Genomic DNA, 26,752 nt, shown 5'->3' with positions numbered 1-26,752 from the left:
AAGTATGTTGAATTTTATTAGGACATTGTGTTGAAAGTTTTTTTATAGCACAATAATTTAACGTACAATGCTTCTGCAGATATTTTTGTTCTTCTCTCTAAAGCAGAAGTGACGATTCAATGTGGAAACTATTCTGAACGTGAATCTCATGCATTATGTGTGTGTATATATATGTATGTATGTGTGTGTACGTATATATGTGTATATATATACACACACACGAGTATATGTGTGTGTGTGTTTGCAACACTTAAGGTAAAGTAGGGCCAGAGCTTTCAGAAAGGCAAATAAGTAATAGCAGACCGTTGCACGGGCGGTTTTATGCAATGGGCCGTGTTCGCACTACACACTTTGAAAGTGGTTTGCTCGCCCAATATGGCCCGGTGGAACACGGGTATGCCATGCCCAATGCCGCCGCTGCCTGACCTCTTAAAAGTTCAACTCGCATGGGCACCACCTGACTAGGTTCTCAAGAAGGAGAATGGGACTTTTGGGACGGTTCACAAGTTGAAGAAGTCTTTAGCAATCCCTATGACGAGAGGTGTGTATGTGCATGAAGCAGCATGTTATATAAATATGTATAAGTGTACATATACGTGTGTTGCGTAATTGTAACCTGTTAGTCGATAGTGTGGTAAAACATTTAGGGGTATCGAGATATGACGCTGTATTTGTTGTTCTTTATCAACCTCGTTTATATTTTATTTGATTCTCTGTTTGATTTCTTAAGATTGTCTTATTAAAAATTAAATAGCTATAGAATGATTCATTGGGGTTTAGGCAAATGCTGTAGTTTAAAATATGCACTATTACAATTTCATTACATTCAAGCTTTAAAAGGTTTGACTGTGAACTTTTGTTTCATTGATAATTAGTATAAATTTTATATTTTGCTTTTGTTGCTTTTATTGCCAGGGCCAGAAATGACCTTGTAAACGGATATTATGAAATACTTTTTGTTCTTAAGTCATTCGAATGTTCATTTGACTGCAAGCCCTTCAGTAGCGAGAAAGGCCTGTTCAATTTCCATGAAAAATGTGCATTCGGCGCAACCGTGACATTGGTTGCAGAGTTCCCACTTCCTCGTGTTTGATTACGGGAAGGCATTGTACATTGTCAAGGTGTCAATTAACTTGAACTGGCCTACTTGAGGCCTCGTTCCTGCCATTTTTTTTTTTTTTTTTTTTTGCGTGCTGGTAAGAGGTGATGGAACGCGGTTCTGTTGTTGCTGTTGTTATCATTGATCCAATTTGTTATCCTTTGATGTATTTTACTGTTTATCTTACTTAAAAAAAAAGTGCGAGATCTGTACAGTGCTCCCTTTAAGCGTCTGATTATGCGTCTTGAAAAGAGTCTAGGTGTCCCTTTTTGTGAAGAAGTCTATGCAGCAGCAGAGCTGTAATCGTACCCTTTTAGCCTTTTTATTTCCTTGAAGGTTCTTTCTATTCGTCGACCACAAAGCCTGGAGCCCGACGGATGAAAGAAGACCTGTTGCTTCATGGCGGCGGCGCTCTGCGTTTGTTTTGTGTTTGTTTACTAGCGTGACGGCAGCTGAGGTCAGACTTGTTAGTCGAGTCTGGTCTCACTTTTCTTCGTTGCTTTGGTTTTGTATGTGTGGCAAATAATCGGAGCTTTTGCCTTTTCATTCTTTAAATGTTTGTCATATAAACGGGTCGTTATTGATTGCGCAGTTGATATTTACCGTTAGCTAATACGATGCTGTTATGGTTTATTTATAAGAAATTCATACATCAATTAGTTCGTTTTTGTAGAATTTTTGTGAAATTGTTCTTGCTGTTGATTCGTGTTTTGAGAACCAGATAGAGGTATCGTACCATTGGCTTTTTATTTGAGTTTTATGTAAAATGCGTGCTATAGAAGCTTGAGTTTATTTTACATTGAACACCATCTCTTTACGTAACTTGCACATGCTCAGTTGCAAATGAATTTGCATTGAACCTGACAAAGCTTGTGGAGAATCTTTGGTATCGCTGTCATGCGAGAATGTTTTAAAAGTCTGGCTGGCCTGATGGACACATCACATGTTGATTCCATCATGTTTACATATCCTTTAGGTGAAGAGTCGACTTCAAACGGATGTTCCTATCTGGACAGACGATCTCTTGTCGCTCTTGATGTGTACTGTATGTGTATGTATCTGTTTGTGGGATTATATGGGTTAATGTGTTTTTCCTTTTGTTTACTAAATTCCGCTTAGAATATGTTAGATACCATCTTGAATCATTCATTGTGTTGGCCATTGAGTGTCTCGGGTTTCTCTTGATGGCTCAACGTCGTCGTAACAGATGTATGTCAAACTTCAATGTCCTGTTTGTTTGGCGTAGTCGCCTTTCGCGCCTCACACTTTCTCGTTTCCTGTGTGAAATCTGCTGGTTCTGTTCTTCTTAATTAAAAGCTGTATATCGTGTGTTAGGAATGAGTGTCACTTTGTTTTGTTTCGTCTCTGATAGAGTTGTGCCATCTCATTTCCTGTTGGAATCTGTTTGATATTTTGTTCATAATGAAAGCTGTTAATATATGTCAAGATTTCATATAATTTTGTTTCGTTTACAAATTGTGTCAAAATCTCGTTTTCTCTGTGTTTCTGTTTGACATGTTAATGCTTTTTAAATGTAGGCCAAGGTTGTCCTTTGTGAGTGTGTGCGTGTGTGTATGCACACGTGTTTATGCTGTTGCAAGTTCTCCTTCCTTACCGATAAGCTTTGTGTTACCTTAAGGTATTTTTTCCTCCATAATTAAGGCCTTTTCTTATTGTGATTTCCTTATAGCTATCCGCCTTTTACTGGCCATAAAACCTTAGAAAGAACGCTGCTCTGAAAAGTATATGGTCGTTTCTTCGGTAGGTCACAGTGTTTACACAAGAGAAAGGAAACTCTCTCTCTCTCTCTCTCTCTCTCTCTCTCTCTCTCTCTCTCTCTCTCTCTCTCTCTCTCTCCACTTTTTTTATTTTAACTTTCGTCAAGCTTGGAAAGTGTTCTGCAAAAGACATGAGAAGAGAGAGAGAGAGAGAGAGAGAGAGAGAGAGAGAGAGGGCTACTCTGATGAGGGCGGGTATGTGAGTTAACCGTTTGTTGAAATGTTAAGCCTCCTTTAGCGGATTACAGATACAGATGATCTGCAAATTGCACAAGGCCACTCTAATTCCTTTCCTACTTGCAAATGATTCGTTTGGGATTTTCTGTGAAAGGTCAGAGGTTTCGTATTACTACTGTGATGGCATTGATTGAAATAGATATCATTTGTGGAAAATCTCTTTCTCTCTCTCTCTCTCTCTCTCTCTCTCTCTCTCTCTCTCTCTCTCTCTCTCTCTCTCTCTCTCTCTATATATATATATATATATATATATATATATATATATATATATATATATATATATATGCATATGCATATATGTGTGTATGTTTGTATGTATGTATGTATGCATGTATGTATGTAAGTATGTATATGTATGTAGATACTTAAACCGATGCCTCAAACCAGATAAACCCATCGACCATTAAAGGCGACCTTTGCATTATCGATGTTGGGGTTACATCTTAATTTAAAGCTACCTTCACTGAAGAAAGCACTCTTGAATGACAAAGGTGTTCACAGGACAAAAAACATCAGTTCAGTTAGTTGGTGATGCTTGTATCACACAGCAGTGATTATTTTTTTTTCTCAAACATCTTGAAGTAACATCTATCATTGCTTTAAATTACAATAGGATAGAGTTCTTATCATAACTAAGATTGTATTTTTGTATAACGGAGTTTCAGCTGTTCACATGTCAGAATTGATTAATGTATGAGAAACGAACGAATTATGTTTTTTATATGAATCACGATTAAGGCATCAGTGTGATTTGTCTGCCCATGTTATTTCTTTTCACTGATTTTAAAAGTCTTTGTTGCTGTTTTGTTGTTTGTTTATTTAGATTTTTCCCAGACTTTTGAATTTGTTTTCTGAATGGTTTCAAGTTTCGGTTTAAAACGTAACATATATATATTTTTTAAATATCTTTACATAAATTTTTTAAGCAGACCAACCAACGTATTTCATACCATGTGTTCAGCCATGAATTCAAACACCAATAGTGTTCCTGTCATAGCATGACGCAACAAGCAACCTATTCCCAAGCACACATACACGTCGATTAACGAAGACACGAGTTTTTTTGCTTTTTTTTTTTTTTGTCTCATGTCACAGTGGGATTGTTGATATTAACTATGAGTGGTTTTTCGAGCTTGTGATCTCGTCAAGGAAATTATCATTCACTGCTGTCCATGTTTGCTTTTTTATCATTGTGCACGATTGCATTACGTCTTCTGTTTTTTAATGGCCCGCAGCACCAAAAGCCGATGTTTAGCGGTTGTGTATGAGAGAGAGAGCGAGAGCGAGAGCGAGCTTTACAGTTATAGAAACTGACATGTAAATTCTCTCTCTCTCTCTCTCTGTCGAAGCTTGCTTGTGTGCCTGTTTTTAAGTAAGGTAAATAATTATGTCGGAGGAACCGTTAACTCTTCCAATGTTGACCTTGCTTAAGCAACTGCCAGAACTGGTAATTTCTCTCTCTCTCTCTCTCTCTCTCTCTCTCTCTCTCTCTCTCTCTCTCTTAAGCACCAGTGTTTTATATCTTGAAAGGAGACTAAATGCCCAATTAAGATAGCCAGTTGCCAAGGACATCGGAGAGAGAGGACAGCAGATGTTGGTGTGAATTGTGGGCATGTGGGTGTCGTGAATGATAAGCTTTGATGTAGTAATGGGCGACTCAGCGTTCGACGTCGAAGTCTTGCCTGCTCTTGTAAACATAATAATGGTTATTCAAAATGTTTACACATTCAAAACAGGCTTCAAAGGAAACCAACTTTCAAAACATGCTTTCACGGGATAGAGTGGCGTATTTGAAATATGGCAGTCTAGAAGAGTTAATATATTAATTTGAATTAGGCTATATGTGGGAAAACGCATTCCATATTAGAACTGTAAATAAAGTTTATTTACCGGGTAATGCTAGCAAAACTCTTCTAAAAGGACTGAAGGGCGTGCGCTGTCTGTTATAGGCGTGGGCGAGCAACATTTATACCACCAGCTACCGTATCCTGTTGTCAGTTACCACAAACTTTTGTTTAATGGCTGAGTGGGCGGACAACTGTTATACTTTTTATTGATCTTTATACTTACTTTCTTGCTGCTTGGGCTTGTAAATATTTTCCCCAGACACCTGGGAGATTGGGGAACGGCTTGTTTAGGATACAAATTGTATATATATATATATGTATGTATGTATGTATGTATATATATATATATATATATATATATATATAGATGGATGGTTTTAATATATATATTTATATATATATATATATATATATATATATATATATATATATATATATATATATATATATATATATATATATACATACATACACATGATCATAGAAGTATTTAAATTATTTCTGTCTTAAAAGAAGGCATTTATTTTCTCGTTTAGAGGGAAGTCATTTGTGGAAAGAAATTGCTTTCTATTTTGTACTCCCCTTATCTCCTCGGGGGTTGTCGTTTGATAACGAGGAGAAAGATCTGCAGTTGTGGCAGTTTCGGTCGTTAACGACGGCGGTGGTTTGCTCATTAATACCGTTAACGGCCGTAGAGTAGTTTGCCGAAGGAAGTGCCTGGATTTGGCGAGGTAATTAGACCCTACAAGACGAGGCGAGGCTAATAATGATAGATTTTTTTAATCTTCGTTTCTTACCGCCATTGTTCTTTGGTTGATCCAAAATAGTTCTGACGGACACAGTTAAGGCGTATTCCGTCACGAACTCTCATCTTGAGAATTTCTAGTTTATTTTTTTTTATTTTTTTATTTATTTTTTTCTCCTCCTTGTGGTCGTGATTCCGGTCGAAATGTCGCTGCTCTGGCATTTTGGGTATGAGGTTGGAAGATTGCACGTTCGGGGTAAATTTTTAAACATTTTTATTTACATTTGTATATTTCCATTTTCATATTTAACATTTTTTAACAATTAGTTCTGAGTTTTTATTTTTCTTTGAAGTTATATATTTCTAACGGCATATACTACTTGTGTGCCTTATTAGGTCTTGTTGATATGTTTGTAATGCGTAGGTCTGAACAAGCTTCATTTGAGATGGTTGTGTTAATTGCTACGTTTTGATTTCCTTGAAGTTTATAAATTGTATGCTTGAAACATCATTGGTTGTCATCACAAATTAATTCTTCAAATGTATTTCATGTAGAAAATAAGTATCCAGTGTTAAAAGAACAAAAAATACTTTCGTTGTAGAAAAATTATCTCTCGCATCTTTCTCTGTCAAGTCTTTGAAAAGGCTTCAAATCATTATAACACATTCAGTAAAACCATCAGGGCCCTAGATATGGTATCAGAAGCTATTCAACACAACCGACTCTGTATTATATCCCAGCCGAGATTGCATGTACATCATCACTTGGTCTTACTGTATCTCAAATATTACGATTCAGCCTGTAAATATATTTGAGCATAAGGCAGACAAGTTCCTGGATACCCTATCGGACGAACCAAGGTTCATTGCCAGCGGACATATGAACGTCCCTGGCTCCTAGTATTCGATTCCGAAGCAGATCCAATGCCATTGCTTTCAGTAGCTGCAGTAAGCAGTATCTAAGGTCACAGGCGAGGTGAACCCCCACCACCATACGGCTGGAACCGATCAACAGGTAACTCTCTCTCTCTCTCTCTCTCTCTCTCTCTCTCTCTCTCTCTCTCTCTCTCTCTCTCTCTCTCGTCGTTCTTTATGAATGGATGGCCACCAGACTTCATTTGTAGTACAGCTTCTCGTCGTGACTAGTCCTGCCTTATATGAGTAGTCAAAAAAAAAAAAGAAAAGTTCCAGTCCTGTAATTTATTGTTTTCTCATCCTTTCTTTTGTATGTTCTTTCATCTCGAGTGTGGGGTCACACTGCTCTTCTCTTGGTTTCTTCCAAAGAAGGGGTCTTTTTCTCTTCAAATTTCGTTCTGATGTGGCAGATGGCCTCATGTTCTTTTGAGGTGAACGACGAAAGTGATTTGTAAGTGGTTTTGGGTCGTGAGTGAGTTTATTGAACAAATTTGAAACTGACTGAATCTCTTATTTATTGAAATGGTTACAAATCTGCAATAACTTGAATGACAGATATAGCAGTATGTTATGGTTTGATAATTGCATTATTAAAAACTTGAGTGCAGTGCTGACCATTATGTATATTAGTGAAATTTGTGTTTAGCAAGTGATGTGTTTATCAAAATGAATAATAACTAAACAGTGTTCTGTCAAGAAATTCGGTGTTTAGAAACTTGCAGCAGATGTGACGAGCATATTAAGAGCGGTATTGAATCTCGTTAAGGCCATAGAAACCAGAAGTTGAGTGAATATACGAAGTGATTATTATCAGCATTCAAACAGATGGGTAAAGTGTTCTATAAAGGTAAATAAATGTGGCACAGAATAACTGCAGTATAATAACTACTCAAAAGCAATATAAATTTCCCAGTCTACTGAATTTTGTACAGTGGTTGTAAACAGCTTTTAAAATTCCCTTCTTGGGGAAGAAGAATTATTATTGGCTGGTCGGCGTTGACGGTCAGAATTTATGTTTTGGAAAAATCCCCCAGGGCTGTAATGGATGGTAGAGATAATGGCGAAATGTGATAGGTCTCCCTTCGCCATATGGCCTCTTCCAGTAAGCTCTTCAAATTGGCCTCTTCCGTGCCATATACGTTGTAGATAGCATACCACATCTGAGTTTTAATTACTAGAGAAATTGCTACTACTACTACTACTACTACTACTAATAATAATAATAATAATAATAATAATAGTGGTTTTTATGAAAATATCTAATAATTTTATTTAGATATGTCTCTTTCATCTTATGGCAGTTTTTAATTCCATTAGAAATTAAATCTCTTCGATTTTACCTTTTTTAATATTGACCTTTAGAATGTCCATTATAAACTCATTATTTATATAATGTTCATTTTCATTCATTCTTATCATAGCGCTGAATGACCCAATGGGTCCCGGTGTTTGGCTTTATGGCTAAATCACATATTCCATTCCACTAATAATAATAATAATAATAATAATAATAATAATAATAATAATAATAATGAAGACTGTAAACAGAACTCAACGGTGTTGGTGTGTCAGATTAGTATAAATACAAAATTAGAAAGGTGTAGCACTGATCTTGGGTTCATGGTCTTAAAGTATAGATACGACCAATTCTGTGGCTGACATGACGTCACGGATCGAGGATTAAATCATTGTTTCATTTTGAAGATAACAAATCATTAACTAACTGACATAACTTATCATATAGTGGCTGTATTTGTATTGGGAATTGAATAAGTCTACATGCAGTCTCCTTGAGGTTTTTAACTAATCAGGCTGTGTAGTCTTGGTGTGAGGGCGAAAGGATATGGGCACTGTAACTGTTATCATATACGAGTATATTATGTAAACCTAATCTTTATTTTGCCATGCCTTTTCTGTTAGGTAACGTAATACTCGTGTGGTGAATTAATAGCAATTGATCCTTGATATATATATATATATATATATATATATATATATATATATATATATATATATATATATATATATATATATATATATATGTGTGTGTGTGTGTGTGTGTGTGTGTGTGTGTGTGTGTATTTATTTATTTATTTATTTATTTATATATATACTGTGTATATACGGTATATATACAATTGTGTGTACGTATGTATATATGTATAATATTATGTGTGCGAACGTTCCTATACATATCACTTTTAAAGTTATACCGTTGATGCCCTTGCACGATCTATGCATTATTACTCTTGAGCTCAATCTTAGAGGATCACGATTGATGTCAAGCAGACTCTGGTATTCCATCAAGCCTCCCCGTTTGTATTTTGAGGTATTTTTCATCTTGAGCTGTTGTCCGTCCGCATGGCAATTAGATCATGGGCGCAGGGCATGGGACCTCTTTTGTTTGGGCGTGGGTTCCCATTTGTCTGTACGTGAACTCATTTACCCAAATTGAGACCATGAACAAGTCCTGTTTGAACCATATAAATGATATTTCATTCTTTTATGGCAGAATCATGGGCATAAATTAGCATGCGATTAGCCTGTGCCCACCAGGAAGTGTCGATTTGGGACCTTGTTTTGACTTGCAGTTATTGCTCTCGTCGCTCATTTGGTTTATGACTGTGACTGGGAATAAGAGATTTACTTACGTTCTTATAGGGAGTGCTGATTTTCGTTGGGTGTTTGTTCTTACGTATTGTAGTATCAGGATTTTTCCTGGTGCACATACACTAACAAGTGATGTTTCTACACCATTGCAATTTCACAACCCTAAACGAGGTTGATTGTTGTCAGCAGCACAGCAGGTGGCCCTGCTTTCGTGCCATGAGATTTTTTTGCGTTTTCCTTTTTTTTGTGGTTTGTCATTCGAATTTAGTCCTCACTTGAATGACCAAGGGCTCTAAATGGACTGTTTGTTTTTTTGTGGATTTCACATTTAAAATGGGTTTCATTTGTTGCTTGGAGAGCAGTGCCACCTGGAGCTTGAGGGAGTTAAATATTTGCTTGTAAAATTTGTACGTAATAGTTTTTGTCTTTTGGAAATTATATAGATTTTCATTACAACTAAAGTGCTGCATCCAGTGTGGGATTAAAATTTCCTTTACGACACTGAACAGGTATCAGTTGGTATTGTTCATAGCCTGAGTTAGAAAAAGAGGGACTTTCTTTTGGAGAGTGTTCATTGTTTCAAAACAAAAAACGTGTATGACTCGGCATAAACTAACATTTAGATAAGTGGTTCTTGTTACTTTGTTGTAACTTGTCTTTTGCAAGTGAATGTAAATGACATATTGAAAGGTTTTCAAGTCACTTTACTCAAGTTACCTTAAATGTCAACGTTAAATGCAAAGCTTAGTACGGCCAGTCTTAAGCTCTTCAGTCGACTTTTCACTCGGCATGACTTGCACTGAACCCCTTCGCTATTCACCACATCATGGCCAAGTACCCCTAGTGGTATTTTGATTGCCCAACTTTTTAATTTCACCCTTTTGAAAATGTTAAACCCTGCCCCCTCTCCTCCATTTCTCCCTCTTTGCATAGCCCTTCCTAGCATTCCATTCCTAAGAATTGTGGGCATTCCTTCAGTCCAGGGGGTTGTCCTTATGAATAGAGCCATACACTGCAGTGAGATGTATGGGGCCTGTTGCCTCATACCCTTCCAACTTGTCCAGCCGTATTACACACCTTCTAGTCCTTCCCCACTTCCTTATCACATCACCCTACCTTCTCCTCCCTACCCCCCACCCCACCCATCTCCATTTCCCCTGTCTTCTCGTTTCTGTAGCTGTGGCTAGGTCTCACGTTCCGTGAGATGGAAGAGGAAATGATACATCCTTTTCCACCTAAATATGCTAATGTGATGGGTCGTCCCATGAAAGCTGTAGGATCCCACGTTTATTATTGGCATGTACAGAGGGCCAAGAGGGGTGGCGGAATGGATGGGTTGGCTTTACAGAGGGGCACAGAAGGGGTTGGGTGTGGTGGGTGATGCTGAAGGGGGTTTAGGGTTTGTGTATGTCCGAAAAGCGCATTGGGTACGGGAACTACTAGCCAAATTCATTTCATGTTTTGTGACAATTTTAATGGGTATTTTCTTATGAATGGTTTCGAGTGTTTGCTGATGACCACAAGTTTTGTGTTGCCATTCTGTAATAGCATAAATCTTTCGAGAAATTTAGGTCAGATGAGAGAAACTTCTGTCCCTACTTGTACAGCGTACGCATGAATATTTATAAACGAAAATGAAAAGAGAAAGGGTCTCCGTGCAGACGTTACATGGTGATGACATAGGAAGTGAACATTATGAATGTGACAGAGCACTTTGTAACGACGCCAAATAGGTTTTGAGTTGGTCATTTGCATTGCCGGAAGATTCTTGCTTAATTCCAAATGAAACCATGGGTGTCTACTGATGATTTTTGTCATGACAGGGAAAAGCACATTTCATCTTGATATGTCAGGACTTGTCTTTTTGAAAACAAAATTGAATCACTTTAGCTCTCTCTCTCTCTCTCTCTCTCTCTCTCTCTCTCTCTCTCTCTCTCTCTCTCTCTCTCTCTCTCTCTCTCGTTCGACAGCCAAACCACAGTGCTAGCAATAGCCAGTTTGCGGTTTGTTACGAAGGCTTCGGCATTTCTGCCACACGACACGCTCTCTCTCACACTTCCGAACCGCTTTGGTAAATCTTTGGGCGAGAGGTCCTCAGGAGAGTCCGAATATTTGTTGGTGAAAAACTTGTCGAGGGCAATAGAGGAGATTAGATGATGACCACAGGCTACATATAGGGCTACACGCTAACACGTACCAACCTTTGTGTTCTAATGTGTCCTGGTGCTGTTAGGTTTTGTGTATACATGTCCATGAAGAAGTATGCTTTATACACACACACGTATATATATACGGTATGGTTACTTTGCGAATGTGCTTGAAAACGCATACATTGTAAGTTCAGTTCCTTTTCCGAGAAGTCAACTTTAAATCCATTAAATGCAATTAACAACGCTGCATTGCAGCTGCGTCGTATTCTCTCTCTCTCTCTCTCCTCTCTCTCTCTCTCTCTCTCTCTCTCTCTCTCTCTCTCTCTCTCTCTCTCTCTCTCTCTGTCTTGGGACGCAATGCCAGTCATATTGATACGAATCTCTCACGTCTCAGCACACTTTACCCATCTTAATGAGATGAGAAACGCGAATGACTCTCTCTCTCTCTCTCTCTCTCTCTCTCTCTCTCTCTCTCTCTCTCTCTCTCTCTCTCTCTCTCACACACACACACACATTATATTATGCTGAGATGAAAACCCACTCGTCATGACTGTCGAATTAGTTTCATATGTGGAGAGAGAGAGAGAGAGAGAGAGAGAGAGAGAGAGAGAAGAGAGAGAGAGAGAGAGAGAAGGTGGGGGGGAAGTCTCAAACCCTGTCAGTTATTCCTCAATATATGCATTCCTCTTTTATGGGTCGGTCTATTTCCATGCAAATCGCGTTGATGGTTGTTTAGTCGAGCAACCGTTGCACGTTCTCATGCATTGCATGATTGCTGCTTACTAAGGCAATTGGGTGAAGTACCCCAGTTAATCGGTTTCTATTGGAGGAAGGCAGAAATGAGGGACAAGTGAATTTAACCAATTGTGATCAGTTGGAGCTTGCATTAAATGGATTTCAAGTTGACTTCTAGGAAAAGGAACTAGTGTTGCTGGTAATAAAAATAATGATGATGATGTTTCCTGGAGTATTATGTATGACTGTATAAAAGCAATGTAAATTATAATTGTGTACAGTAATTTACGTTTTGTTCTCTTGAGTTATTATGTGAAGCCATTGGCAGTCATTTGGCCTTTCTTTGTCAGAACTGTTGAGTGATTACCTTTTCCACAGTAATCGCAAAAGCAAGTTCCTTGAAGGTATTTTATGGTTGTGTCTCTTTTATTGTGACGGCAGTTTTGATATCCACAAATCAACCAGTCTTTCTTTTACTGACGGCAACCCAACATCACTTTCTACAATACATTCAGGGTCGTCTACAATATTGAGTCCGTCTCTCCTCGTTGCCCATACGTGGTGGAGAGCCGTGCCGTTGGATGGTAGTTAAGGAAATCTGCACTGTCACCCAAAGTAGGATATCACGCCTTTTGGTTCCGAGGATATCTATTTATATGTAGTTATCCTTCATCTTTGTCAGTTGTGAACACGCCCATAGCCAGCTCTCTCTCTCTCTCTCTCTCTCTCTCTTGTAAGTCAAAGGCAGGGAAGAAAATGAGGACAGTATTGATAGTGGCAAGTCTGTTTACTCGAAGGTTCGGAGATGAACTTTCTTGTCAGGTTATTTTTTTTTAAATGCTTGTTTACGTAGTGCCATTTTACAAGCAAGCTCGAACATTGTTGCGCCAACATGTTTAATGCTTGTGCTGAATTGGTTCCCTTGCATAGGTTTGTTCGTGATCGTGGTTAACGTAAAAGCACTACGCCGACGTTATCCAGAGGCCCTTCTTTCCTTCACCTCCGCCGTCGTCCCACTCTGTGAAGTTCCTCCCTCTCGCCTTGTGCGCGTTGTACGTTAAGGCGAAAATCCCCTTGATTGGAGGCGAGAATGCGTCCTCGCGAGGCGCCCACGGTCTCGTAAGGGTCATTAAGGCGATGTGGTACTCACGTCGTTCGCCCTTCTGAGTCCGTTGCCAGCCAAGGTCAAAACAGTGCCTCCTTTGTCCTAAGATTCAACCCGTGTTCACTTTTATATCTACGGTAATTTATATACTTCTGGTTCCTCGTAAAAATGGCTTTAGTGCTTTTAATTCGCTTGGCGGAATTTTGATGGAGTTTGTCTGGACTGCTGGTGTTTTATATACTCGTATACATGCATGTATACTGTATATTCCATGTGTTATATATTATATATGTGTATACATATATACATACATATATATGTATATACATACATTTATATTTGTGTGTATGCCTGCGGGCTTGCGTGCGCGCGAGTGCATATTATTTGGGCCAGTGTAAGATTATAGTAATTTTAGTTGAAAAAAGAACATTAAATAAAATTTTATTCGGAACGAATACGAAAGGTCTGAGAACTTGCAACGCTTACTCAAATTTGCCTAAGGTTCCTCTTATAATAATTTGCCTAAGGTTCCTCATTATAATTTGCCTAAGGTTCCTCTTGTAATAATTTGCCTAAGATTTCTCTTGTAATAATTTGCCTAAGGTTCCTCTTAAAATAATTTGCCTGAGGTTCCTCTTATAATAATTTGCCTAAGATTCCTCTTATAATAATTGCCTAAGGTTCCTCTTAAAATAATTTGCCTAAGGTTCCTCTTTTAATCTCCAATAGCCCGGTACCAATAACCCATTGATGACGTCATAAATCAATATGTAAATGGCAAGATGGTTTGTTATCGGCAACCGTCGCTACTATCGGAGCCAGTCCGGAACCCTAACTGCTGGTGGGTTTTGTCGTAATTAAGCAGACTGGCTCGTCTTAGGCCTACACTCTTTTATAATCTCCCTGTTTTATGATTTTTCTCTCCTTTTTGGAAATTCATCTTCAGCGGCCTCTTGGAGCCATTTCGCTTGGCTGCAAGACTTTGATCTCTCTCTCTCTCTCTCTCTCTCTCTCTCTCTCTCTCTCTCTCTCTCTCTCTCTCTCTCTCTCTCCGATAAGTCAGTATGCAAGAGGAAATTGTAACGTCAGTAGTTAGTATATGATGTTCATCGTTTAATAGAACTGTTACACATCAAAGCCAATCGATAAACTAATGTGCGACTGTAGTCGACGTACTGAATTATAATGCAAAGATTCGAGGTATATGAAGTATGACCCCCCGTGTGGAGTAAATATAAAAGAATGTCCTTTGTGGCGAATATATTGAAAGTTGAAGCTAATTTTTGACATTCGTCTTTATGTGCTCTTGGTAGAAGGCTTTGTTGTAATGATGACGTAATTGGTTTACGGACAACTGAAAAGTTATCAGAGAGCTTTGTTGACATAGCTGGCTTATTTTTAGCGGATTCCGGATTTCGTGACGTATTTGAACTCGAGTCCTCCAGGTCGTTAGGTGTGACCCTTGACCTGACGTGACCCGTGACACAATCGAGGCGTTTCATTTGGCATCTCGTGTCGCGTTTGGTGGCATCTGGAATGGGCCGTAAAAGGAGGTGTCGGGTAGAATTCCCCAAATATTGTTGAAAAGGGACCGTTTTGTTTAGCTTTAGGTTAAAAGGTGTGGTTGGGAGGTTCCATCCAAATAGAATTCCCATGAAATGTTGCGCTCGCTCTCTCTCTCTCTCTCTCTCTCTCTCTCTCTCTCTCTCTCTCTCTCTCTCTGGCATCGTGGCACCAGTTGTGAAGTGTCGTTTCACAACCTAATGATGACCAACGTTCGATCCCCGAACTGGACGACAAGGGCAAGAAATGGATACGCGTTCCCTAAAAATCAACAATGCTTTTGGTGGCTTAACTATTAGTTTTATTGTAATATGTACCTGAGTGTTAAGCGAATGTTGAGAGTTAATTAGGCTATCTGGGTTGAATGGTAGGTGGGAGTTTATATATATATATATATATATATATATATATATATATATATATATATATATATATATATATATATATATATATATATATATATACACATACACACACACACACACACACACATATATATATATATATATATATATATATATATATATATATATATATATATATATATATATATATATATTCAAACAAGGATGAACCGTTTATGCTGGAAACTTCAGAACATTAGCCGATTCAGTACTCCTGCACTTACAGGTATATGTGTAGGCTTAAACTTTTTTTTTTTGCTAGGAATTTCAGTGCAAGTAACGGTGATTTTTTCTTTCATTAATTATAAATTCACACTAATGCAATTCTATGTTGTTAAAAAGAAACGTGACCAATAGTTGAGTTTATTCTTTTTTTACGTACTTTTGCGTCACTTCCTGCAGAAGAGTGCTCAAATTGGAAGATTCTTTTTGTGTGTGGTTGATTTCCCTTTTTCTTAAGAACTTGGCTTTCAGGTACACCTGTACTAAAGAGACTAAGAGATTCGGGCAAGGATTTCATAACAAACTGGCTTTTTTTATATTTTGGAAGGATAGTATGCATGACGTACAACCGTACATACACCATGTACTCAGACACATATATAGATGAATTTATAAATTTTTATTCGGTGTTATTCTTAGGAGCGTTTAATGTATATTATTATAATTATAATGAGTAGTAATTTCTTCCAGCGGTGAAGGTTTCTGTTGATAATTCATGCAGAACCTCCTATTGTTTTGATAGCATCGATACGAAGGCAGGTGGTCGTCCGGTTAGTTTCAGCGTGTATAAGCGTTTTGTTGCAGTATGGTCGCCATGGTAACGGGTCGTGTCGTCCCGGCTTGCTCTAGAAGCGTCACCTCGAGGGAGTGTTTTGTTTTTTTCTATATACACATATTTTTCTTACTGCCATTTTAGCTGGTTTTGCACAAGACTGAAACGATCACTCATTGCAGGAGGGAGGGAGAGAGAAAGAAAGAGAAAGAGATTAAAGCTGGCCTGTAATGATATGCTGCCATGCAAGGAATACTGCAGCTCGGTCGCTGCGCCATGGGTGTGATTTTCTTCTTTTCTTTACCTTTTTTTTTCTTTCCTCTGTTTTATTTTGTGGTGCTCTAGTTTTGTGTGCTAAGCCGGTAAATTGTAATTTTATATGAATAGCCTTCAAATTCGTTCTTTATTTGAAGTATACTGTTTGCTAAGAAGAACATCCAATGCTTAATGAGAGAGAGAGAGAGAGAGAGAGAGAGAGATTTTCCTATACATAACCCACATATTTCATTTTTGAACGCGCAGTCTTCGATAAAGACATGCATGTGCATAACTTGAGAGAAAGAGTCTGCCGTATAAAACTTGGGTGCACGTAGGCCGGGTCATAATACCTGGCCGAATCGGTGCCTGTTGTTTCAGCAAGCACATCAAGATATCTCTTTTTACACTTGGTGTTCGCCTCGTCGTTATTTTTAAGGCCAGTCTTTACACTCATTAGTGAAGCAACGAAGATTTTAATAAGCTTTTTTCTCTCTTTCTCTTGCAGGTGAATGTGTGACCACTGAAACAACGGAGTGGGAGTGTGGTAACGTACTGTATTTAACTTTGGCTGGATAGGAGTTTGTTGTGTGTCAATATTTATGCAAATACTGACTGCTGTGTTTTTTTTTTTTTTACTGGAGGGGGAGGAGGAAGAGTCAGCGTAGGCGTTTGAAATTATTTTTTAAAACTACACATGGAGTCATTCTTTATTGAGAAGCTGAAGTGTAACTGCGGGTGACTGATATCTTTTATTTTCTGTGTGTCACCCTTTCTATTTTGAAGTTACTCTCTGAAGGTTAGGAAGTTTCTTCATCACATTTTCCTATTTTTCATGTGTAATCTGTCATATTCTTGCTCAACCTCTCTTGTTTGTGAGTTACCAAAAGTGTCAGAATTCCCCGAAATATGAGTTTGAGAGTGTTCGTATCAGCGTCAAGTACATCATCCTGCCCGGCTGCCTGTTTTTCCTCCTAAAATTTTTTTTTTTCCTTCCATGGGAGAGAACGGATACATGTTCCACTTTATGCCCGGTCCTGTTTATTTATTTAATTTATTAAACATTATATCCCATATGCCCAATTATTTTTTTATCGGTTTGAAGTGCTTTTGTGTTTTCAACATTCCCCCTTTTCCATATAATTTCATGTTACCGCTGCGATGAAAATTCAGCATTTCAATTCTCGTATTTGTTTGAAATTCGTGAATTTCTTCCTTTTGTTGTTATCAGACCTCGCTTGGTTCCGCTTTGCCTTCCCTGCATTCAGGTTTAATTGACTCGCCCAGCTCCGATCTCGTTGTATTGGATTACTAACCGAGCCCCTTTTGTTTTCGCACTGAATCGGATACTCTCGTTGAAACACGCGCATGCAACTTTTCTGTGTTGGGTGTATGTATCGGATCGAGGAAGGACCGAGACTGTTTTGTCAGTCCGGATTACATATTGGATTTTTATGCTAATGCTGACAGGAGACAAAAGAGCTAAGACGACAAAAAAAAAAAAAAATGAGTTTCGTTTACTGTTCACCTCGTCGCGACCTTCAAGCCTTGATTTTGAAACAAAACAAGCTTCTAGATAAATGTGTTAACATGGAGGACACGGCTCCCCTCCCCCACTCCAGAAAGGAGGAAAACCGTTGAAAGGGTGGTGGGTGTAGAATGGGCGGGGGAGGCATTAGCAAAGAGTTCATTCCATCGTCATTATAACGTAATTAAGCATCGTTGATGGAAATCGACCTCACAAGGCATTGAAGTTGAGACCTTGAAGCAGAACGGAGCGCTCGAAAGCAACTGGATTTTGTGTCTTAAGATATTGTCTGAGAAGGACGGAGGTCGCTCGCGCGGATTTTAATCCCATAAACCTGACCGAGCGATTTCGTGATAATGGAACGGAATTTGTCACGAACACGTCTGCACCTCTAGAGTGTTTTTATTCTGTCTCCTTTCATCAAGCGGCAGAACAAAAACGTGTGTTTCTGGCGGAGCGACTTGCAATTACACCCCTGTTTTGACGAGGGTGTGTGGTGTCCATTATAGGTTTTTAAGAGTGGAGTCTTTATTTCCTCTTGTTTTTCAATTAACGGTAAATATCTGCACCAAGAACTTTGATGAATTTCTTTGTTAAAGTGGAATTTTAATCCACGAGATGACAATTCTAATTATAATAATGATGATAATCGGAATTTTATGTGCCTTTGGTACTCGAATACAAAGAATATTCTGATTTGGTTGTTGATGGCTTCACGATAATAATAATAATAATAATAATAATAATAATAGTCTGATTAATGATGACGGTGGTAATCTGATATATGACCGGTACACGTTACCATGAACATCATTTCAAATCTGTTGATTCGATTGAAAAAATTGTTCATTTTTTTTCCATGCTCCCTCCCACACGCCCGTGATGGCATCCGGTTATCACCACCCTCATTACCACGCCCACACTTCATGAATTCCGTCTTCACGCCCATGTTTGCTGTGAAATCTCTAGGATTTCCCAAGGATATCATATGTCCCTGCTTTTACCGTCTTCGCGGAAAGGCCTTTTGGTCTTGTTTTTTTTTTTTTTTTTCTCTCTCTCTCTCTCTCTCTCTCTCTCTCTCTCTCTCTCTCTCTCTCTCTCTCATCATATCAGAGATCATCATCATCATCAGATCTTTCTGTTAATTACCTTTCTGATATTCTTAGGCAAACCTCTGTTTGAAAAGAAGACTTGAGGTTCTTTGTGCAAGTAGGCCAGAACAAATGATCGATGTGTACCAAGAGCGATGACTCTTAAAACTTATTTATTTTCTAAATATTTGAAGAGGAAGCTTCTTCCATGTGTTACCTCCCCTCCCCTCCCCCTCCCCCTCCCCTCTCCCACCCAACACCCTCCTCGCGCCCTATGGAACTGCTTCATGTCATTAGCATATCCGCCCCGTCAGGGTTTGTTATTAGGCCCAGCCTAATGAGGGAAAGGAAGACCTATTATTAAGGAGTATACTCTAAAACGCTCTTTTTTTTTTTTTTTTTTTTTACAACGGTTTTACTTTTAAAGTTATCCATTAGGTTAGGCTAGTAAATTTAAGACCTGTCTACTAAGTCGCTTCGTCATTAATATATATATATATATATATATATATATATATATATATATATATATATATATATATGTATATGTATATGTATATGTATATGTATATATATATATATATATATATATATATATATATATATATATATATATATATATATATATATATATATATTACTAAAAGGACCTCATTCAAACTGGATGGTATGTAATGGAGTATTTATTCAGAAAAAGTTACAAGCTTTCTTGGACGAACAGTCCACATTATCAAGTATCCTTAAAATACTCCAATGAGGTCCTCTTAGTAATTCCACTAATGCACAGAACAATTGTGTATGATAAAAGTTTATATATATATATATATATATATATATATATATATATATATATATATATATATATATATATATATATATATATATATATATATATATATATATATATATATATATAAGGAAGGGCAGCGTATGGAAATCTTCTCCTGTTCACGCAATGTGTTCATTTTGACGTTTGTAATTGGAGCAGAATTGCCTAATTACTGAGCTCCATGCATAATTACAGTGTCGGTGCGCAATCATCGCTAATATTGCCCAAGCCTTGAACTCTGTTGTTGAAGAAAACAAACCGCAGTGAACGTATTGCATTGTTTATGCACTCCTGTGTTCATTTATATCAGTGACCACCAAGGCCCTATGTCGAAATTTATTAGTTTGCTGCCTTTAATTTTTCCCTTTCTAATGCCTACTTTCGTTCTCCGTACCGCCTCTGGTTGAGCCAGGGGTGTATTCTTAATTATGTATACATATTCAATTTAATGAAGTCAAAGGCACCGCCCTGGTGGGTCTGGTGTCCTGTGTAGGTACTGGCAAGACGCCGGGACTCGCGGGTAACCAGTTGATTGATACGACGGGGTATGAAACACCTCCCTTTACTCCTCCGTGGGCTGCACGCCCCTCTTTCATTTCAGGGACGGTGACTTGCGTAAGATGATCTATTAATTAATTTTTTGTTATGAAATGTAAAAACCGTTGGACGGGTAGTGTTATATATATATATATATATATATATATATATATATATATATATATATATATATATGCATATAGAAATATAGATATATATGGATATATATATATGTATATATAAATATATATATATATATATATATATATATATATATATATATATATATATATAGAGAGAGAGAGAGAGAGAGAGAGAGAGAGAGAGAGAGAGAGAGAGAGAGAGAGACAGACTGTCGTGATTATATAAAAAAAAGATGGTGCTTGACTGCATAGGAATCGAAAGATTTCCCTCTCGAAAGATGGGAGCTTTTAAGCACAATTTCCAAAGCAGTTTCATATTAAGGTATACAGTAGAGTGACGTTTGCTTTATCCATCATTGTCTCTGGCCGCTATTCTTTCTTCCTCGAAAGTACAATTACGTTCCAACCCCAAGAGCGTATGACCCCTTGCGCCCGTATGGGGTGGTAAACTTTCGAGTAATGTCACTTCTTTTTTTTACCTATGGTAAGGCATTGTATATTTTTGCTGTGACCCCTTGACACGAATTGGTCTCACTGTTTCATGTAAATGTGTCATTAATTGCGTATAATGATTTTTTTGCCAGTTTTATGTTAATAGACACGAAGACAACACCAGCTTGACTAGAGGCTATTTCAGATGTCTCAGTATTTCAGTGTAACTACTTTTTACATTGGATAGTGATTTGTGACGGTTATGAAAGTGTATTGTAAGTCGAAGCGTATATTATGCTATCTTGATAAGGATTAAAGATAAGAAATGTCTAAGCAATGACGATGCATGCTTTAGGAAATTCTTTCTGCCATATAAGTTGAGAGCACATTTAAAGACTGGTTTCACAGGTTTTATCATTCCCGGAGGTCGACCTTTGATCCTTTAACCTTAACCCCCGTTCACTCCCCTCCCTCCCCTCCCCTCCCACCATTTCTTCCTCCTCGTTTCAAACGCTCATCTCATCCCGAAATATCCCCACAAGGAGAAACGGCCTTTGTAAATATGCAATATCATTCTTCTTCTACTTCTTAGGTCCTACCCCTTTACTTGTATTATCTCCTTTTATCCTCCCATTACCTGTCCCCCGCCCCTCCCAACCAAAAAGTCTCCTTCGCTCCCCCCATTTCCGATGTCGCAAGATCAATTCTTATCTGCTGTTTGATTCTGATGCTCAGGAATTCAGTCGTGAAACCGTCGAGTGTAACCTACGTTTCAACTTTGACCTTGCGTTTTTTGTCGGTCATTGCTAAGACTTTGAGTTTAGAAGATGAAGAAGTTTTAGACTACATGATTGTACAGTGTACTGTGCGTGAATTTAACGATTATTATTATTATTATTATTATTATTATTATTATTATTATTATTATTATTATTATTATTATTATTATTAGAAAGTCAACATCTAGCTTCTGCGTGAAAGAATCCTTATATTATATATATATATATATATATATATATATATATATATATATATATATATATATATATATATATATATAATGTAAGTATGTTTATATACACATACATATGCACAAGATATTCTACAAGATGTAAGTTTAATTACATTTAAGGGTTTATCTTGCACGCATAATTTAAGATACTTTCGTACTATACAAACAGACCAAAACGTTTGCAGTTAGTTAAGAGAAGTTATTTCTGTCCTATTCTCTAGTGACAGATGGTATTCCTATTAAAGGAGGTTGTCTTACAGCCCTTCCTTTTGTTCAAGGATACGGGGTGAGGGAACGGCAAGGACGGTTAATATTAAGCAGTTGTTGGAATTGCCGTTCAATTTTTCTTATTACTCCGCAATTACATGTCTTTTGGGTGTTTCTATTTTTATGCACTGCATGTTTGCAGTCAGTTTACCTTTCAATATTTCGCATTTTCCTATTTGATTTCCTTTCTTAGTATAATATAATGTGTTCGTTCATCTCTTTCTCTCTCTATTATTGGTCTCTTTCTTTCTTTCTTTCTTCTCGCTAATATTAGTCTCGCAATTTTGCTGATCTTAAATTGCTCCATTTATTTCTTCGCCGCTTTCACGCAGCAGCAGCCTCATAACATTTTTCGCCGAAAATGTGCTTGGAAAGTCGAGGGCATGGTCTTAGACCATGGTCGAGGGGACCCAATTTCATGGTGTTGACGCCCCAGTCGAAGCATCTGTATCAGCTGGGCTCATTCGATCATGAGGCATGAAATTCTTTATTGCTCAGCTCACCAAAGGAGGGTAACGGTGTGGTGGAAGGGGGGTTAGGGATGGAGAGTGTTTGACAAAACAAATTGGAGTATAGTCATGGTAATATTTGTTTGTGTGTGTTTGTTGATATATATATATATATATATATATATATATATATATATATATATATATATATATATATATATATATATATATACACACACACACACACACACACACACACACACACTGAGTGTGTGTTAGAGAGTGGTTGATTTCTGGGGACTTATGCAATAAGTATAGCCTATATGTGCCAGTCGTGAGTTTTTGGTGCTTTTTTTATGGTAATAGGAGATTTGTGACAGATGATAGAATTCTATACGTTCAATATTGTTTTTTTTAGCGAAATTATTTTTTAAAGAATAAAAAAAAGACGCTCTCATCATTTGTCTTGTCCCTCATTTCTACAAGCCTTCCGCATCCCTGTCTCACCCCAATTGTTCCCATAACCCTCCCCTCACCCTCTTTAATCTGCATCGACAATTTACTACACGATTTCACAGGGACCGGAATTAATGTTGTCGGAACAATCCCCCTCCAGGGGTCCTCTCCTGGCCTATTGAATTCCATCAAGATGTAAAATTAACACCTAAACGTCATTTGGTTTAAAAGGAACCACTTAATCCGATGCTGGTGGGGGAGAGAAAGTGGTGCTCAGATCACCGTGTTTTTTAATTTTTCCTTTTAAAGTAAAGAATGCTTTGTGTGTGTAGTTTTTTTTTTTTGTTTGCTTACTCTATTTTTGTTCATTTGTAAGGTTGATCGATGTTTCATTGCCTGTTTATATGTGTGTGTGTGTAAACATATATATATATGTGTGTGTGTGTGTGTGTGTGTACACGTGTGCGTGTGCAAGCGCATTCATTGTATGTAAAATGAGGCGAATTCGCTGCGTACCAGCTGACAAATGGGGAAGGGGAGGGGTTTCCTCTTTATTTTTACCCTCATTGTGATTAATCAGATTCCATCATACGTCAGAGGCCTCAGGCCGGTTTTCAACGGTTTTTATCGATTGGGTAAGACTCGGCGAAGTTGAGGAGTGAGTTGGAGATCGATTTTTCATTTGTCAAGTAATAATGATGGTAATTAATTACCCGTTGAAATTTGCAAGAGAGAGAGAGAGAGAATTAGTGGTTCCAAGAAATTTTAATCTGTGATTGTGTCTTGTTACTAAAATGTTTTGTTAAGCGTCTTTTCGTGTATTATTTTATTTCAAAATTTAAGTAAATGTCATTATCAATTTAATACTCATACGAACTGTTAAACTACAAAATGCAGTGTTGAGGTGCTGTCCCAGTGCTGTGGTAATCGTTATATATTAAATAAACCAAGTAACTTAATCTTGAGCCGAGCAATATAATATGTGCTCTGTTTATTGTCCATAATTGCTGTCACAAGATAGCCCCCAAGGCTGCATCTGTAAAAATAATCTGCGTATTCCGCAACCTCGTCTTCGCCTTGGGGCATATCCCATACCCAGTGGCTGTTGGTCATTAGACGTGCAATGGAATACGATCCGATCCTTGCGATGATTTCCCTCTGGATCCATGTTGGGACCTTGAAGAGGAACACCGCCGCCCACCTCCTGTAGGAGGAGGAGGAGGAGAGAGTCGAAGTAGTTCGTCTCCTAATTGAATTGCGTCATGGCATTGCACTTTGTTTCTTTTGATGAAGGAGAACTGGCTAAACTGAATTTCCTTAAAATTGAAGTTTCGCAGTTGACGCTCTTAAATGAAAAAAAACATGAACAGACGCCAAAACAACAGTCATTATTACCATCGTGATAATTCAGAATACGGGTAGGAGCACTAATACGAATGATAATATCGATAACAGTCGAGTGTGTAAGCACCTCTTAAAGAGGTTATGACATTATCATCGAGAACCGAAGAAAATCCCTTTGGTGCTCGGTAGGGGAGTTTGTTTGTGTTATTTTTTCTTATCTAGAAAGGTCAGTATAGGAAGCTTGGGCGAGCATATAAAAGCAAGCTCTTGTCTCCTGGATATTAATATCGGGTGCCTTGGGAGATGCCACAATTTAACTTGTGTACTACGTTCTACGTCGCCGTGCACAGAGAGAGAGAGAGAGAGAGAGAGAGAGAGAGAGAGAGAGAATCTGGTCAGGTCTGGCTTGCAACACAAGTCACAAAAGGGTCCTTTATTACCCCCCCCTCTCTCTCTCTCTCTCTCTCTCTCTCTCTCTCTCTCTCTCTCCCCTGGACATTGCCTGTCTGCCTCAGCCTACACAGTTTTTTCCACAAGTATATCTCGCATGTTTTTGGTGTTCTTTGTTCTTTACCGTTTTTTTATTTTTTATTTTTTTTATTTTCTTTGTTTAAATTTTATTATAAATCCCGTCAAGCTAAGAGTCGTTATTTAATTATCATAAAACACGACACGAAGTCAACCAGCTTTGAAATTGCCTTGTCTTATGTCAGTGAGAAGATTCTTATTATTAACAGAATGGGAAGCCATTCACTCTTAAAATACATCTCTATCACATCACTGTCAAACACTTTTAATTATATCCTCCGTACCCATGATCTCGCCCACCCCCTCTGTATATGGATGGCAAGTTTGATGTAGAGAAGAGGCGAGGCTTTTTTTTTTTTTTTTTTTTTTTTACTAAGGTGCCGCCCCCCTCCTCTCCTACACTCCTTGCCCACTACCTCAGCCGTCGCTTTTTTGTTAACGCCTTTTGCGTTTAGACTTGCGTAAGAATATGGAGTGACATCCCTAGATGGACTCTGGATAAAAAGGGAAAGGAGTGTGGTGGTAGGTGCGTGTACAGTATATGTTTGTGTGTACATGTATTATGCGGTTGAATTTATTTCAAGTGAGTGCTTTGAGTAACTGCACTCAGTTCCTTTCATATGTATATGTTCAGATATGAATCTTCACATCGTGTTATTTAGCTTTTACTTATTTACTAATTTCTTTCATTCACAGTTAACATCCACAATTAACGTCTAAAAATATAAATACTGGCTCAATAAACCTTTCATGCAGTAGAAGGATCCACTGTTTCCTTCTTCCTTCATACAAAGTAACATTCATTGCTCCATCAACATATTTCTTTTGCCACATTTGCTTTCAACTTTCCCCTTTTGCGTACACTCCCAGACTCTCACTAATTTTTGAAGTTTTCCATCGCTGTTCCTAATAGGCACGCTTGTCATCTGCAAACATCAACCATTCCCAACTCCATTCCCACTTATAAGTCTACTGCTCAGTCTGACATTTCGCATCACTCCATCCATAAAAATATTAGTAAACAGCCACGGAGATCAAACTCAGGTCCAAGGCCCACTTTCCTCCAACGTGTTTTCGGTGTCCCGCGGTCACGTTCATGCAGATGGATTTGAGTCTGTATATGTATTCATCTTATTTATTTTATCAGTGTCTGTCATAATTCTTAAAGTGAACTCGTCATCACCATCCTTCATGATTGCGATCAGAGTGTGCGTAGTAAGTTTCCCCCTTCGCTTTAAATCCCACCACGCCCACCAGCCTCCCCCGCCCGTTTCTGGTTAAAAGAAGCAGCTGTGAAGCTGTCCCCACCAATTTCCTCATTGAAGTCATTGTCGGGGTTAATTCTGGGGTATATTTGACGTGACTCACCAGTATCTAATTGTATAGGAACCAACTTTTGTCTTTTAACTCTTTAAGACGTCTGAAGCAGATGCTAATGTCGTTTTTTATTTTTTATTTGAGAAATTATTCCTGTGGTACGTTTTTGACCAGATATTTATTGTATTAGTGACCATCGCTGTTTTTATGCGCGTTGTACACAGAGTATGTAAGACGGTACACTCGATTGCTCAGTATGAGTTATTCATGCTGCACTAAAATGTGACTGGAATAGTGAACATACATAAACCAAGAGTACAGTCATTCAGGAATACATGTCGACGAGAAAGTTATTTTTAAAAGACAGCAAGAGAGAGAGAGAAACCCCGTTATCATACAAGAGAGAGAGAGAGAGAGAGAGAGAGAGAGAGAGAGACCCTGTTATCATGCAATACTCTTAAAATGTGACCGTTAACCGTAGGATTGTGTTGGTCTGTTTATGGGATTGGTTTCATGTTCTTATTCTGTGTACATATTAGAGTGAATTATCTTTTTTATCTATCTGTCTATTATTATTATTATTATTATTATTATTATTATT

General features: G+C 37.9%; 1 protein-coding gene across 10 annotated transcripts in view; it reads left to right on the top strand.

The window, feature by feature from the left end:
• LOC136844920 (ras GTPase-activating protein nGAP-like) overlaps positions 1–26,752 on the top strand; it is an 850,124-nt gene that overhangs the window by 803,310 nt on the left and 20,062 nt on the right. The window lies entirely within an intron of this gene.

Source organism: Macrobrachium rosenbergii, chromosome 13, assembly GCF_040412425.1.
Source record: "Macrobrachium rosenbergii isolate ZJJX-2024 chromosome 13, ASM4041242v1, whole genome shotgun sequence".
Classification (NCBI taxonomy): domain Eukaryota; kingdom Metazoa; phylum Arthropoda; class Malacostraca; order Decapoda; family Palaemonidae; genus Macrobrachium; species Macrobrachium rosenbergii.
This window is presented reverse-complemented; position numbering and strand designations above follow the sequence as displayed.